The following is a 16,701-nucleotide window of genomic DNA, read 5'->3' on the forward strand; positions in this document are numbered from 1 at the left end:
AACCCTTGTAACCCTGGGCAGTTTGTAGATGAGCTCAGTGCTTTTCAAGTAATTGCCATCTTAATCAGTGATGACCATGGCTAGTTAAATTGCACCAAAACTTAAATCACTGGATATTTTATGCTATGTATTTGTTTTGGCCACTTGGGGGTGATTGAACAAGCTGAAAATATATTATTGCTTCTTTTTACTTGTCGCCTTTACTGTAGAGAGTTCTACTGTAGAGAGTCAGCGCGCTGTTGATTATAACAGTCATCCTAATCTATTCTTTTGGAGAAGACTAAGGGTACATTCCAATATCCATACTGTGACTATTTCATACTATATGATGTGCCAGAAGAGGATTTAGTATGATCCAATACATAGTTTGTCAAATGTATTTTGCCAAAAATTTCTATTACATCCGGTTGGATTTTGCAGTATGCTAGCCTGCATGCTTTTCTGGACAGTCGGACCCACAATCCTCTGCACACTGTCTCATGCGTTTGTAAACAAGCTTGAAGAGTCATAGACAGATACAGCTCATTCTGCATACACACAAAATAGTATGTCCCAAATGCTTGCATATTACATGAAACTGCACCTGTACATAAAGTAAAAAGACAATGTGATTTCAAATGCAGCCTAAGATTTTTAAATGTTCACTGGGCTGCTACAGATGTTCTATAAGTCTGTGGTAGGCTGTGGAGGTGGCATGCGGACTTGTGGTGCCAACAACCTGGGCAAAAAAGGCCAGATCAGTGGAGCAGAATGAAACTGCACAGTGTAGAGGCAGGGACAGAGAAGAGGATGAGAGGGAAGCTGAAAGTTATTATGGACAATCCCTCTGATCCTCTCATGGTGAGCTGAGTCTGCTCAGGAGCATGTTCAGCCACACATTCTTTCAACCACCTATCTCACAACGCTTGGGGGTCTCTTTAGTGCCATCTGTCATCAGATTCCATGGTGCTACAGCACCCAGTACCTCCAAACTCCACTGACTTACAGCCATGCGCTCCCTTCTTCTTGTTTCTTTCCCCCCTATTATTTTCTTTCTTCTCTCCTCTTGTACTCTCATATGCTCCTGTTCCCAGTGATTGGTGGAGGTTCTGGCCATGACCTATTTAAAGGAGGCTGGAGGAGAAGGAGTCTGTTTTTTTCAGACACTCAGATGAAGCAGCTACAAAGCAGTTTCTCCTGTAGTTTCAGTCTGCTACTTGTTTTCTGTTGCTTTTGAGTAAGGACTGGAGTAGTTCAGTTTTATATTTTAGATTGTTAGGTTTAGCTCATGCACTTTTGGTTAGGTTAAGGAAAGGCTATGGGTCCTATGGCCCATGGTGCGGCATGCTCAGACTCCTTCCATCCTTTAGTCCAATATTTTGAACTTGGCATTATTTCATAAAATAAGGTAAAATAGTTTTGTATAATATGATGGACCATGGGTGTGGTGTCGTCTGTATATGTTGCTGGTCATTGGGTCATTGTGTCTTCTTCATGTGGCCATAATGGGAGTTAGTGTGCATGTATGTACACAACTAGAATTCGAGCACATATACCGAATGCACCAATCAGCTACAGCAATAAAACCATCTGCTTAAGGTAGGTCCAAGACAAAACAACTCTGACCTGTTGGGGCATGGACACGTGGTCTCTATAGGTGTCCTGTGGTGTCTATCAGCATTGACATGACATGATATTCATGCCAGTGAATCCTTTGGGAAAATACCACCCACCTGTTTGCATCAAAATGACAACAACATGAATGCCAGACCTGAACATCAAAACATCAATGTCACTGTTTTTAATATTTTGGTGGATTTATTGCTGTTATTGTATTCCTTTGTGCCGCCTAAAACACATTTGTCAGCACATCATTGCACTGTATTTAGATTGTTAAAATGTGAAAATATGTAGATCTCAGCTTGCAGACTGACATTCATCTCAAAAGCAGAGAATGCCACACTTTCGTTCATTTGTCAGTTCAAAGGAAGGGAAAATGCCGAGATCTCTGCTGTGTGGAAACATTAAACTGGGTGATGATGAGACAGTGGCAGTGTGACAAATATGCAGTTTGCAACAGGCCTACTAGGGAGGCAGAACAAACATGAAAACTCAGCTGAGTGCTTTAAGTAGTAGGACTGTTGTTGGACGCCATGAAACAAAACGAGACTATACTGGCTAGCAGTGTAGCTTAGCTTGAAGTTCCTTGACTTGTGTGAAAAAGCAAAGGCACAAAAGGGACGATGATCACAGCTGTGGATAGGGAGTGGTGATGTTTGGCCAGACCATAAAGCTTTCTTTGTTATGATTTGCTTTATATGCTTTTATTAGAACAGACTAAAGCTCTCTAATTGCATGATGGCAGGAACAGAGTGAAGGAAAAAGGTTAGTCTGTATAGACAATGAATGAGACGGATGAAATTCTGATAATGGATGATGAAGCGATAAGTGAGCAAATGAAGAACTTAAGGCAATAAAGAATAGAATACTGGATTAACCATCAATAAAACCAAGAAGAATGTAGCTGGTAGATTGTTAAATACTTACATTAATGTGGGGACACATGAAACAGTTGGAATATTTAAAATGCTCGACTGTCAGAGACAAGGTCAAGAAATGGGAGCGTGTGTTGTCATTGCAATTGTTTATCACACTTTGTGGGTTTGAAATGAGCAGTCCTGCTACCTTTAGTACAGAATTTGTGAAATGCACAAACACGCAGCTACAGCAGTCTGCTTGTCACTTTCCCTCGTGATAGAAGCAACTAACAGCGGATGTGAGAATGAAGCGTCCTGGAAAAAAAAATATAGGGAAAAAATAAATGAATACAATAAATGAAGCTGTGAAAGATTTCCTGCTGCGGAGATTCGGCTAAATCTGCTCCTCTACACTTTTCTTGTTGTATGTGCAGGCAATCTGTAGACACTATGTTGTAGCAGCTGCAGTCATTAGTCTTTTAAAGTGTTCATACATTCCAAAGAGAACCATCAGTTCACGATCAGAGTTTAATTGTCTTAGGCTGAAAATATCTACTGAAACTTGGACAGCCTTTTTGGGATGTTGACTTTTTCATGAAGAATGCTTTTTTCCCTCAGTTTTTTCCCCAGTGAAGCTCAAATCAAATAGCATGAATATTTGAGCACAATATATCAGAAATAAATCAGAACACTGTTGCATCTAAACAGAGTTGAAACAAAATTCTGAATGCTGCTAACTACCTGCACGTCAGCCTAGTAACATAACAGAACTACAAAACCTGGAGCCAGAGGAAGTGTTTCACAATTCAATTTAGTTTTATTTATTTAATCTCAGAGCCCTTTAAATAGTAGGGTCTAGACCATACAATATTAGAGAGAGAAACCTAATTATTCCCCCTTGAGCAGCGCTTGGTGACAGTTGGGAGGAAAAGCACCAGCAAACCCCCAGCAGAATGCAGGGAGGGCAGCCATCTGCTTTGAGTGGTGGGACTGAGGGGATAAAGGAGAGAGAAAAGATGAGAGGAACAACAAGGTGGGTTGTTAAGGCCAGTATCTGCAGATCAGAAACATGCAGCTCGGGTGTCACAGACTTGCAGAAAGATGCAGAGAGAATGTGGACAGAGAGGAAAAAACACAAACTGTGGGAGAGAGAAGACACAAAGATAATGACTTGCAATAAAGGCAAACAACAGAACGGAGAGTAGAGGAGAGGTGCTCTGTGCATCATAGGAGTAGCAGTAGTCTAAACCTATGGCAGCATAACTAAGGGATGGTTGAGGGTCATCTGAGCCAGCAGTATCTGCCAGCTTTATCAAAAAGTAACATTTTATGCTTAATCTTTAAAGTAGAGAGGGTGTCTGCCTCCTGAACCCAAACTGGGAGCTGATTCCACAACAGAGGAGCTGATAACTGAAGGCTCTACCTCCCATTCTACTTCTGTAACCACAGGTACACCTGCAGTCTTAGTGTGAAGGCCTCTTTTGGGATATTATAGTACTTTGAGGTCTTGAAGATAAGAGCTTAGCCATTTACAGTTTGTACATTTGGAGAAGGATTTTAAATTCAGTTTTACATTTTACAGGGACAAAGAAACACTAGCAGGGGAAAGAAAGAAACATTTTTTTTGGGAATAGAAAAGTAAATATAGCTGATACTTTAGTTAGGATAAAGCCTGGAGATGATTACCAGTTCAAGTCTGTAGAAGATACAGGGCACAGGACGAGGAAGAGGAAGATGAAGAGGACATGTTTGTATTTCTTCCAACCAATCCCAATCAGCCTGAGTGGAACTAAGTGAAGGATGCCACTCTGGTGATTCCTCAAAACTGTGACAGATAGAACTGTATTGGTGAAATATTTGCACACGGGGGAACGAGCATTGTGATTAAAATGGGAGATCAACTGAACAACTAGCAGGGCTGCCTCACAGGATGATCCAGATCCTCTTCAAAGCTTGATTGCTAGGCTGGAGGTTGCTGCTGTTGTGGATTTTGAAAAGTAGAAAGGAAGGACAAAGCCACCTCAAATGAGTGGCCATTGGCAGACTTATATTCTAAGTCTACATGCTGACATGAGTGAGACAGGTTCAACCTAGATCTGGTTTATCTTCTTAAAAATCTGTTTCCTGGAAGCCAAAAAGTGAGTTTTTGTAGAAGTGGTGTAAAAGAAAACATCATGTACTATCTGGCTTCAGTGATGGCAATGCAAGGCTGAGAATTTTTGTCACATTTTTTCACCTGCAGATGTTCATTTAGTTGCTCGTTCAACAAACCAAGATACAACACACAGCGTGTCCATGCTTAAAGACAAGAAGGAGAGATTAGTGAAACAGCTGCTGCTGTTCAAACTCTGTGGCTAACTATGTGTTGTAGTGGTGGTAGCTAGTTCTCAAAGAAGACACCTACACAGTTACACAACATAACTGTATCTGCACTGAAGAAGTCACATTCTTTCCTGATATACTGGAACATAATTAACTAATCTGACTTGGTTTTGACTCTGGTTGGTTTTGCTTTTCCTTTTTTTTTTAATGCCAAATTTTTCCTCATGACAACTGTTAAGGTATTAATAATATTTGGTATGTGGTAAAAAAAAAATCTTTTGAAAGGCAAGTCTGACAGACCTGGACTGTGACATATTTTCAGACAGTAAGAAAGATTTTGTTTCAGTTTAGTACATTTCTATTTGTTGATTTGTTTGCAGTGTATGATCAGCTAAGATTAGCTCAACGAAATCTAACCAGTTTTTAATATCAGTTGCGTGTTTTTATGCAATTTATTTTTTGAATTATATGTGTGACAGGTAACTGTGTGCGTGACTACTGAACATCACATTATTACTGATTTTGAATAGTGAATACTCTCAGAAATCAGACAAGTTTAAATGTTTCTAGGTTTTAAATATCAATGGAAAACATCTGCCCCCTCTATAACGAACCTCGTTCCAAATGACAATACTGCATCAATATGTAGGCAGTTCACTGTTTACTTTGACAGAAGAAGAATGTGACAACTGAAAATCTGATTATTTTTTACTGTGTATTTAATGGACTGCGTGAAGGTCATAAGTCCATTTTGAATTATTCATCATTCTGGATTTAAAAAGTCTAAAATTTAGTATTATTGTTCAAAAAATTACCAATCATGGTAATTTTTCAAAGAGAAGAAAATTGTGTGAAATTATGTTAAAATAAGGCACTGTACACAAACATATACACAGTATGGAGCACAGCTGCTGTTAGGGTTTCAGAACCATCACTAGTGGACAGCTCCTGTTTCCACAACACTGCACGGCAGCCTGTTTCTTGTTTTTGATTAAGAGAACTTTGCAAGGATTTCTGTTTGCTTGCGGTATTGGCAAATAAATTAACTTCAATTTAAAAATATCCATTGAACATATATACTACCTGTCAAAATTTTAGATTGCCCCAATTTTTCGTTTTTTTTAATTGACATTCAAATAGTTCAAGTTCAATGAATAGCTTGAAATGGTATAAAGGTAAGTGGTGAACTGACAGAGGTTAAAAAACAGCAAGGTTTCCCAAAACTGAAAAATAATGTACTTTTTAAAATTATACAAAAGGCCTTTTTCAGGGAGCAAGAAATAGATTAACAACTTAAAGCTGTTCTGCAGCAATGGAGGTTGATCAAGCCTTCAAAGTGGGTGCTATCAAATCCTCCAAGTGTCTCAACTTTTCTTGATTTCTTACAACCCCCTCTGTTTGCATAAGAGTAGTGCTGGAACACACCGTGGCATCATACCCTTGAGAGCATTAGTTAAACAGTATCGTACTGCAGAAAGTAGTGTGTTGCTATAAAACTGGTGAGGAAAATGCAATTAACGATGGAAGAGAGACAGACCATCAAAACACTTAAAATGTAGGTCTTTCCTACAGAGAAACTGCAAAGAAGTCCAAGCTGGGCCAGAACTACCTTGGGAAAAAAGAACAAGATGGTAAGCTTGAAAACACAGAGTGGCCAGCACAGTTTCCAGACTTAAACCCCATGGAGCTGGTTTGGGATGAACTGGACAGAAGAGTGAAAGCAAAGCAACCTACAAGTGCCACACTTTTATGGGAACTTCTGCAACAGAGTTGGGAAGAACTTTCTGAAGAATATTTGATTTCCATTGTGGAAAGAATTCCAGGAGTGTGTTCAGCTGTTATGTCTGCCAAAGGTGGATTCTTTGATGAATGAAAAGTTTAGAATACATTTTGGGCTCTAAATTTTTTTTTTTTTTAACTTCATTTGTTTATTTGTCCTATGCTTTCATTTCAGAGTACAACAAGACATTAACATGCAGAATTTCAAATTAAAAATGGAAAAATTGGGGTGTTCTGAAAGTTTTGACCGGTAGTGTACATTGAACTTATACAACACACATACACCAGTACAGCCAAACATAGAGAAATGGGACTATACAGACAAACTGTTCCACACCTTCGCAGTATAAAAAAAACACAAAACACATAACCAACACAATGAAACCGAAGCTGTTTTAGTGGCTAGCTGCCTCCTGACTGACAGTCTGGACTCTTAGACAGCGGACAGGCAGGCTGGTAGGTCTTACTTCTCCTTTTGTCTTCAGTGAAAACCTCCTATCAAACATAGCACTGCTTCTTTTGTTCGCTGGGAGTCAGAGATAATATCTCACATCCAGAACAATCTAGGTTTAATTTGATTTAAGCAATATAGCTTTAAGGTCCTGGCAGGATGCAGTGCACTGCAGAGGTAGAAATCCTGTGGCCACAGGAACCTGCATCCTTACATATGACTGGTCCAGAGAAAATACGATATTATGAATGAAATGAATGAATGAATAAATCTTACTGTTAAACTAGTTATTATTAAAATCTTAAATGTGATGTCTACCTAATACAGTTTAGTTCTGCATTTTAAATTTGAACTAGAATGGCTTCAAAGTGGCACATTTGTTTTTCTTGTGATTTCAGCAATGTGACATTAAGCAGAAAACGTGTTTCTTTCAACAGAGGGTCCTTGTAAGACCAACAAAAACAGAATTTCAAAAATGATCACCGTGCAGTTTTTTGTTTCAAGTTTTAGAGACTGTTTTTAATCTCAGCTCTCTGCAGTCTTTACAGCATTGTGTTTAAAGGTTAGCATTCTCAAGCACACTGAGAGGTTATTTTCTGTGGCTTCATGCAGCCTACTAGCTGTGACATTATGTTATAGGATACACAAAAGTTGTGTAGCAGTTATAAGGAAAAATAAGAAAATCACATTTCTGACGTCAAGGGCACTTTGGGACATAAAAAGCAAAGGCAGAAATTCTTCAACCACTGAACTGTATTTTTTGCTATGTCCAGTCACAACAATCCCTCCAACCTAGACATCCCAACCCTCCCATATGAACCATATATATACCTTTGATTTAATTACTGCCATAATATGGATTCTAACACTTGTCTAAAAGGGCTGTCAACTGTGTACCAACCTGACTTCTGCACAGCACAACTGATGGTCCCGACCCCATTAAGAAGGCAAGAAATTCCACAAATTAAGCTTGACAAGGCACATCTGTGAAGTGAAAACCATTTCAGGTGACTACTTCAAAGTAGCCACCATTGGCAGATATAACAGCTGAACACACTCGTGGCTTTCTTTCCACAATGGAAATCAAATATTTTTTAGAAAGCTCTTCCCACCTTTTTTGCAGAAGTTCAGATAAATGTGTGACACTTGTAAACATCAGGGTTTGCCTTGACATATAGGATCTGCTTCATTATTGTTACAATAGTAACAAGGTGGTTAAAGCTATGGAACTGTCATTGTTAAAATTACCGGTCTATAGCAGTCCTGCTTTGAAAATGTTAGTGTAAAAGTGAAATATGCAATGTGAATAATGTCTATTGTGACTGACAATTACTACTCATGTGTTTATGATTAAGCAGCATTTTACTCATGTGCTTTGTTGAGGTGGAATTAGTTTGAGACAAGGAGCAGTCCCGTGTGTTAAAGTCCTGGATGTATCCTTTTATTACTTCACTGTATCTTTTACCTTACGTGCATTTTGTGCAAAGCCTCACAGCAGGGAGCAAAAAAAATGTTTTCTGTCCTTTGGTCCAATTATTATCATCTGCTCTTTCCCCATCTGTTAAATGGAAGCATTCTTTTAAGATGCTTGCTTTATTGGTAAAATTCACAGTTACATCAAAGCAAGCCTATACTCTGGTGTTGTGATGAAGAAAACACTAATCTGCTGCTCTCCTCCACCTTCTGCTGAGTTTTGTATTTTTGTGACTGCATTTGGTTTGATTTGGCTCGGTGTAACATGTCTCTCTTGGCAAAAGCACTGGTTCCCACAGCCAGCGTTCTAAGACTCCTGAGAGAAGTTAGTAAACAGAGATGGAGGTTGTGTATGCTGGCTGTGAGATAGGAAGACACTCTAAGCTTCCACTGAAGTTACTGATCTGACTGCCGACCAGCAGCTCTGTTGACACGCCGTCAGAATCCCTGACAGGTGGCGTGCTGCACACTACTTCCTACAACAGACTTTCAGACAGCCTGCTCAGCGTCCACAACAAGCTTTTCAAGCATTCAAAAATCCCTGAAAGTAAATTAAATTCTGTTAGAAATGGATGAATACAAAGGGTCATGAAATATTGTGATGGATGTGAAATAAATGGCTGACAGCTGAAGGCCTCAGGGGAGGTGCTGCTACACGGTTTTAAAGCAGTGTGTTCCCTCTCTGTGGCTGCAGGGATGTTTGCAAAGGCACAATCTTTGTGTGTCTGGGGGATAGCTGCAGAGGTAGTCCTGAGGTTCATTTGAGATTCATTTATACTGCAGTGTTGAAAAAAGCATACGATAGGGAAAAAACTCCATGAAATACCAACTCCATCGGTTTCTCTCTGCTCCCTGCAGAGAGTTTTAGAGAGCTAAATGTGATGCTTCAGAAGTTCTCTAAAAGAATGCTGCTGCCAAAAAGCACAGGCTGGGGGTCATTTTCGCTCTCTCATGCATAAGATAGTAGAGAAAATGCTAAAATGGCCAACAGATGCTAAGCTCAAAGAGTTTCTTTTAAACTTTGTTACTCTCTCAGCTGCAGGATTCTAATGAAGTGGAAAAGCACATTCTCCTGGTGGGTTCTACAATTCACTGACAGAGAAGTCTGCCTCTTCTCTTTGTTTCTCCTCTTATATAATATACAGATAGTTCTACTGATGTCTTCTGTGTTGCTCAGAGTGATCCTATTGTACCTGGCCTGTACGTATCATGTCTTTTGTTTTTTTCTTTCATTTTTTATGTGTTCATCTGAATATTGCTTGTATTATCCCTTCCCTCTCTGTCTGCTGTTTTCTTTTTTACACTTGTTTTTGGCAGACATGACTATTTTACTGGTCTAAGCTCTGCACCCACTCTGACAAGTTAAACAGGGCAAGAAAAAAAGAAAATAGGGATCAGATGATTCTTTTTGTCTGCAGGCAGATTAGTGCACCCATATAGAAACAAAACATGAGAAACATTTACACATAACAAACATTTCTATAGCATTCTATTCCATAGCAACATATCTAAATTTTTGCTAACATTAGTTTTAGGGCTGCAGGTAAGGGTTATTAACACACTTGAAGCAAATACTTTCCTCAGCCAAAGGTGACATTTTCATGACTTCTTTTTAAAAAAAACCTTAAACCCACAATTTTTTTTCTTTTACCATGTTCAGTTCAGGCCAGCTTCAGTCGTTGCTGACTATGCCGAAGAAGATCAGCTAGGTTTTATAGATAGTGGTAGACAGGTGTCTCCGCCGTCTCTTCAGTTTCTCTAGATTTGCTGCTTTGTCATTTTTGACTTCCTTGTGTAGTTTGGAGCGCCAAACTGCTTGGTCAGTGCAGGTGGACGTCCATGATGAAGGCTCCATGTTGAAGTCCTTAAGGTCCCTCTTCAGAATGTCCCTGTACGAGGTCTGCCAATGGGCCTCATACCCTCTTTCAGAACACTGTAAAGGATCTGTCGAGGCAAGTGGGATTAAGGCATTCTGTGTACTTGCCCAGACCACTGGAGACGGTTGAATTTCAGTTGTGATGACAAGGGATGGGAATTGGTGATGTCAAAAAGAGTCTCATTTGTCATTTTGTCTTTCCATGTCACACCAAGGATGACTCTCAGATTCCTTGTGGGAAAGGCATTCAGTCAGTCTTCTTGACGTTGATATGTTGTCCATGTTGCAGATCCATACATCAGTACACTCACAACACATGCTTCATAGACTCTCACCTTAGTTTATATAGTAATATGTTTGGTTCTACAGAAACGCTTCTCCAATTTACCAAACATGCTTGCAGCTCTGCCCAGTCTTGCTGAAAGTTCTCTATCTAGGCAGAGGTTAGAGGTCATGATAGAACCAAGATATGTGAAGGCATTCACATTTGGGAGGGGTATTTCATTTATCGAGAAGCCTTGAGCAGTACTTGGGGACAGAATAGCTTTCTTTTTCAAGCTGATCGTGAGACCAAATCTTTGACATGCAGACGAGAAACTGCTGAGCAATTGTTGCAGCTTAGAAGCTGATATTGCACACAAAGCTGTGTCGTCTCCATGCAGAATTTCGCCAACAGCATTTACTTAAACTTTAGTTTTGGCTTTGCATCTGGCTAGAGAGGAAAAGTTACCATCATCTCTAGTCAGCAGAGACACTCCAGCATGATTGGGAATATTCGTAAATGTGGTCTTGAAGACATATGCAAAATAGATGCCAAACAAAGTGGGAGCCAGAACACAGCCCTGCTTTACACCTCTGTTGATGGGGAAGGCGTTAGTGTCCCCATCATACTGCACTTTGCCTTTCATGCCATCATGGAAGGACCTGATAAGAGAGTGTAGGGTTGGAGGGCATCTTGACTTCATCAAGACTGTGAATAGAGATTCCCTGTTGACGAGATCAAAAGCCTTTGTCAGATCGATGAAAGTGAGGTGCAGTGGTTGTGGCTGTTCTCTTGATTTCTCCATAAGCTGGCGCATGCAGAAAATCATGTCAGTAGTTAATCTGCCAGGACGGAAGCCACATTGAGATTCTGGGTACAGTGTTTCTGCAAGGTTCTGTAGTCAATTGTGGACAATCTTGGCAAGAACCTTCCCAGTGATGCTAAGCAGAGAGATATCGTGATAGTTATTGCAGTCACCTCGATCACTCTTTCGCTTATAGAGGGTAGTTATTCTCGTATCTTTGAACTCCTGAGGAACAGTTCCAGTAGTCCAGCAAGCGGAAATAAGGTGGTGCAGAGGCTTAGCAAGAACAGGCAACCCAGCCTTGAGCAATTCACCAGGCAGTGTGTCCTCACCAGCTGCCTCGTTAGATTTCAAGTTTTTTAGACTGCAGCCGAGATAGGGTATCCATTCCCCCGAACCTTTTGCAAGCGCTGGTTTCCCATAGGACTGGTTGGAATGGGACCTAATTATTATATATGTTATTATTATATATCTGTTCTATGTGTAATAGATAAATTAACAATCTCCACTTATTTTAGCATCAGCTGGAAAGCAAAAACACACAAAACATGTTTTTTTTAAAATTGTAAATAAATTCAGGCATCACGGGGCTAATTGTCAAAATTCTTAGAGCTCTAGGAAGGATATCGGTCCTTTCAGAACAAGATCTGACCAGATCAGATCTGTTGGTGTGATCACTTCTTTTCAGTAACTTACAGTGAATATGTTATAATACTAATGGGATTTTACTATCACCTGGAGAGTTAATAGCTCTTGTCTGGGACTCCTCCAACTTACATCAAATTGTCATCAATACCTAAATCCTATCACTGTGGGGTGCTCTGTCGCACTCGATGTGTCAGGAAAAGAGATATATGGGAGACAGCGAGAAAAACAAAACCAGTGAAGCCTCAGGGGCAGTGAGGCAGTCAGTGGCAGCAGAGACACAGCAGGGAATAAATTTGGGTTACAGGCAAAAAAAATAATAAAGAAGCTAAAAAACAAAAACAATTTATCTCCTCTCTCATCACAACACATTTTAACAATGAAGTCTACGTGCCATGAGGCTGTTGACCAGTCAGTGTTCCATATGTGTGGGAATGATAGATATTATTTCCAGTTTTTATTCAGTGTCCAATCCAGCGGTGTCCACATTAATCAACAGGATTTCTCTTCCATCCACAGTTGTAGAGCATATTTGTCCTATGCCTATTTGCTTAATTCACTCATAGAACATTCTACATGTAAAACATGGATCTTGAATTAATATGGAACTAAAAGTATGTCTTGATTCTTGAATTATGTCTGTAGAACATCTTGAGAGCTGATTCAATCTGTTACGTTCTGGTATTCATCCTGTCATTAATGTAACACAACCCAAACTCCAAATCTTTGCATAACACAAGCTGTCTCAATCTCCATCAATCTTGGTATCCGGTCTGCTTATAGTCGAATATGGACGTCAATTCGATTCGATTCGATTCAATTCAATTCATCCATTATCTATGCATTGCTTTATCCTCTGTCTATCCCAGCTGACTCAAGATGAAGGCAGGGTTCACCTGGACAGGTTATTAGTCTGTCCTAGGGCTCAGTTCTATTTAGTGTTATCTTAGCACCAATTTACAGTATATGTCATCTCAAAGCACTTCACATTGTAAGGTGAAGACCATAGAAAGGTTAAACAGAACCCCAATAAATCCAAAATTTCCTTTGGCAAATCGCGTTCTACTTTAATCAGGTGTGTTTAGTGTAGCCAGTCATTCTTAGGTCCAAAGTGTTCAGCCCAAGTTGGATCTGATCCATTGATTCAGTCACTGCCCATCATATTCACTTAAAGTGGGACCATCAACATTGTATAAACATTCTCAAAAGAGCAGGGACATTATAAAGCAGTATCATCTACTCATTGAGAAGCGTCTTATGATCCCAGTGACTTGATTTACAGCATGCTGACAAAGTTTAGTCTCCTGTAGCCCTATCTAAAAGGTTAGAGTCCATCCTGAACTTATTTCTCAATCCATCATCCCATCTAAATGTAGCATTTTCCCTCTAAATCTCTCCCTTTCATTCAGATTGAATTGCATAAAAGAGCTTTATTTTCCACTCTTGTGCACAACTATCAGTTTATTCATCTGCCAGGATGCTGAGTTGGATCAGGAATAAAGTATCAGTATATATCAATGAAATTCAGTGCCACGCATTTTTTGGTTCAGTCGTCTCTGAGTGAAAAGTGCATTTCGCATTGCAGCTTCAGGGTAGGTAATGTGTTTTTAAGTTCTGGTTTTGGTACAACATGTGTGTTCCTATGGGATTTCAGTTGCCTGCCTAGTGTTACACCTATTCCTGCAATGCTTGACAGATGGGAACATCTAAGAAAAGCCTTTGATCTAGTTCAGGCAATCAAGTCAAACTCACTGCTTCACCCCTTATTTTGCAGTGGATTGCATAGGCCTTGTCAGGGCAGTGCACTTCTTCTGTAAAGGCTCTGTTCACTCCTTTACTGTCTGTCTGCTGCCACACTGCTCACCTGAAGCTCTGCTAACGTTACTGCTAATCACTGCATGAAAAGCCAGATTATCGACCCTGTGAATCACTGAAAACCTACTAAGTTCCCCACAGTTATTGGTTGTTCTCAGGCTATGAACTCCTAGTTGGCGGGTGAGGAGAAATACCTTGAATGAATCATGTTTGTGGAGTTGGGGGGTGGGTGTGTGGGGCAAGGGGGGAGTGAGAAATCCAAAATTAAAATAAACTGTCTTTAAAAACAAAAAATGTACAAAAAATTTTGACCAAGTTCATCTCTCACTCCAGGCTGGTCTCAAGCATCAGCTCTGGCTTAAAATGTTTTCTGGCTGCTGCCGTGTTGTACTTCAGTGGCTTCAGTCTATCAGACCGCTGTCCATTGTGAAAACGCCTGTGATGTAGAGCTGTGTACTTTACATCAGCCTCCAGCCTGTAGGGCTGCACACAGGTTGGCTAGCTCCTGGCTGTGGAAGGATGGAGGCCGTACTATCCATCCACGCACCCCGTCAACGCTGCCGTCCTCTTCATCTGACATCATGTCAGCTGTGATGCCCTTCCAGAAGTTCTCTTCATCTGGAGCAAGGACTGTCTTCCTGGCATCCAGCAGCTGTGAACACAATCAGTACAGAAAACCAATACATTTAATAATTTAACAGAAAAATAATGTCATAGTGACCAGCAATACTATTCTAACCACATTTTTTATAAAACACAATGTAATGAATCAAACTAATATCTCTTACCCTCTTTCTTCTGTGGCGACTCGGGGCAGAAGACTTCATGGCCTCCGCCTGATCCGCCATGTTGGGTTGACTGTAGCGGTAGTTCCTCTGTAGAGTTTCAGAAAGCTTTTTACAATCAGCTGGAAAACAGTTAAATGAAGCCGTTATTAGCTTTATTATTATTTCCTGCTATTTTCTGCTATTGTTAGCTTTTGTTGCTGTTGATGAAATCGAAAAATTTAGAACAATTTTAAACAGGATACTTACATAGAAGGACGTCTGTCTCCACATCTGGACTTCAGCCAAAGTTTTAACTAAATATGTCCTGACTGTCTCATTGTGAGGTGAGCCCAGTCTGTGAAAATAAATCAGAACATTCATTTACTACTCACAGCAGAATAACTGCAGAGTCAACTGTAAAGTCATTTAAAACAGTTTTAAATTAGCAGACAATTTGAATGGATGCATGAATTGTTTACAATCTACAGTACAACAATTTGCGTGCATTCAGCTGACAAAGAATTATTATACATGCTTACAGTAAACATTTTTCTCACAAAAAAGAAACGAAAAAGAAAAGAATAAACAGTCTCACCCTTGTTCCTAAAAGTACAAAAAGGCAAAAATAAAGTCACGTTTGTTAACAAAGATGGAGGACTACATGCTATCACTGCTTAACGTTACCAATTCAGAGCATTGTGCTAAAACTCACTAAAAATATCCTACAAATGGAATATATTCTTACCGCAATTTTAGGACTGTGCTCTCCTCTTTTCCGCTGAATTTCCTCGCCGCTGGAGAAAGTGTTTAATTTTGCTTCCATGGCGGCTATCCTCTCCTCCAGCTTCTCCTCCAGCTTCTCCTCCAGCGGTCCTCTCTGGCCAGACAGCCGGCTGATAACGCTCAATAGTTTCTTCTCAGTGTCTGTCGCGGGTCTGACTGGAACCAGTCGGTCATGTCCAGGCTGTTCTATGCGAGGAGTTTGTGGTGAGTCGGAATGGCGATACCGGGCCGCCATTGTAGAAACTCAGAAAGACGACTTCTTTGTCTGTTCGTGTATCGCGCGGTTCTTGCGAGACGACGCGTGTGATTGGACGAGCAACTCTAACGTGATGACGTCAGTGACGCAGCATTCCTTAAAGTAACATGCCGACTTCTCCAGGTCAACAGATTTTCTCTATGCCTGCAAGATGAACTTCTTTGATCAAAAGAAGAAAAGGCTTTGCCCTTTACTGTGATGCCTCTGTCATATCATCCTAGATGAGCTTGATCTACACTACCAGTCAAAAGTTTGGACACACCTTCTCATTCAGTACATACATACATATGGAATTATGTTGTAAACAAAAAGAGTTAATATTCAGTATTAATCTCAATGTATAAATAATACATATAAATAAAAACCATTGAATGAGGTGTGTCCAAACTTTTGTCTGGTAGTGTGCATGCAGTGTTGATAATGTATCATCAGATGAACCCTGAACACTGTAACTACAGTTGATCATTTTGCCATTTCATGCAAACTTGTAACATATTTGAATGACAGATTTAGAGCAGAAAGGTCAGCATATGTACAGACCTGATCAAAATCTTAAGACCAGTTGAAAAATAGCTAGAATTTACCTTTTGCACATTTGGATCTTAATGAGGTTTTAAGTAGAGCTACAATATGCAAAAGCAAGAAGGGGGAGTGAGACAAAAAGCACTTTGAAAAAGTAATTTATTGAAAACAACAAGTAAGCTGAAATAGGCTGTTCATCAGCTGATCAAAAGTTTAAGACCATCGCTCAAAAAAATTACAAAAAACTCTCCAAACCAGAACAAAAAATGTTCTCAGTAGGACTCAGTAATGAGTAGCTCCACTGTTCTTGTTAATCACTTCAAAAATTGGTTTGGGCATGCTTGATGCGAGTGTTTCCAGGAGGCTGGTGGGGACATTGCTCCAAGTGGTGAAGATGGCTTCATGAAGGGCATCAACTGTCTGGAACTGATGGCCATTTTTATAAACTTCCCTTGCCATCCATCCCCAAATGTTCTCTATGGAATTTAA

The 16,701-nt window shown here is 40.0% G+C and overlaps 1 protein-coding gene and 1 long non-coding RNA gene across 2 annotated transcripts in view; one reads left to right on the forward strand and one right to left on the reverse strand.

The window, feature by feature from the left end:
• The window catches only part of plch2a (phospholipase C, eta 2a), a 226,665-nt gene that overhangs the window by 59,746 nt on the left and 150,218 nt on the right, over positions 1 to 16,701 (forward strand). The gene's annotated exons all lie outside the window — the stretch shown is intronic.
• Positions 9,870 to 15,996, reverse strand: LOC111568304 (uncharacterized). The gene is made up of 4 exons (XR_004847252.2): positions 15,397 to 15,996; positions 14,919 to 15,006; positions 14,673 to 14,791; positions 9,870 to 14,536 (listed from the first exon to the last, which is right to left on the reverse strand). It is a non-coding gene; the product is annotated as an uncharacterized LOC111568304 (long non-coding RNA).

Source organism: Amphiprion ocellaris, chromosome 8 (genome assembly GCF_022539595.1).
Source record: "Amphiprion ocellaris isolate individual 3 ecotype Okinawa chromosome 8, ASM2253959v1, whole genome shotgun sequence".
Classification (NCBI taxonomy): domain Eukaryota; kingdom Metazoa; phylum Chordata; class Actinopteri; family Pomacentridae; genus Amphiprion; species Amphiprion ocellaris.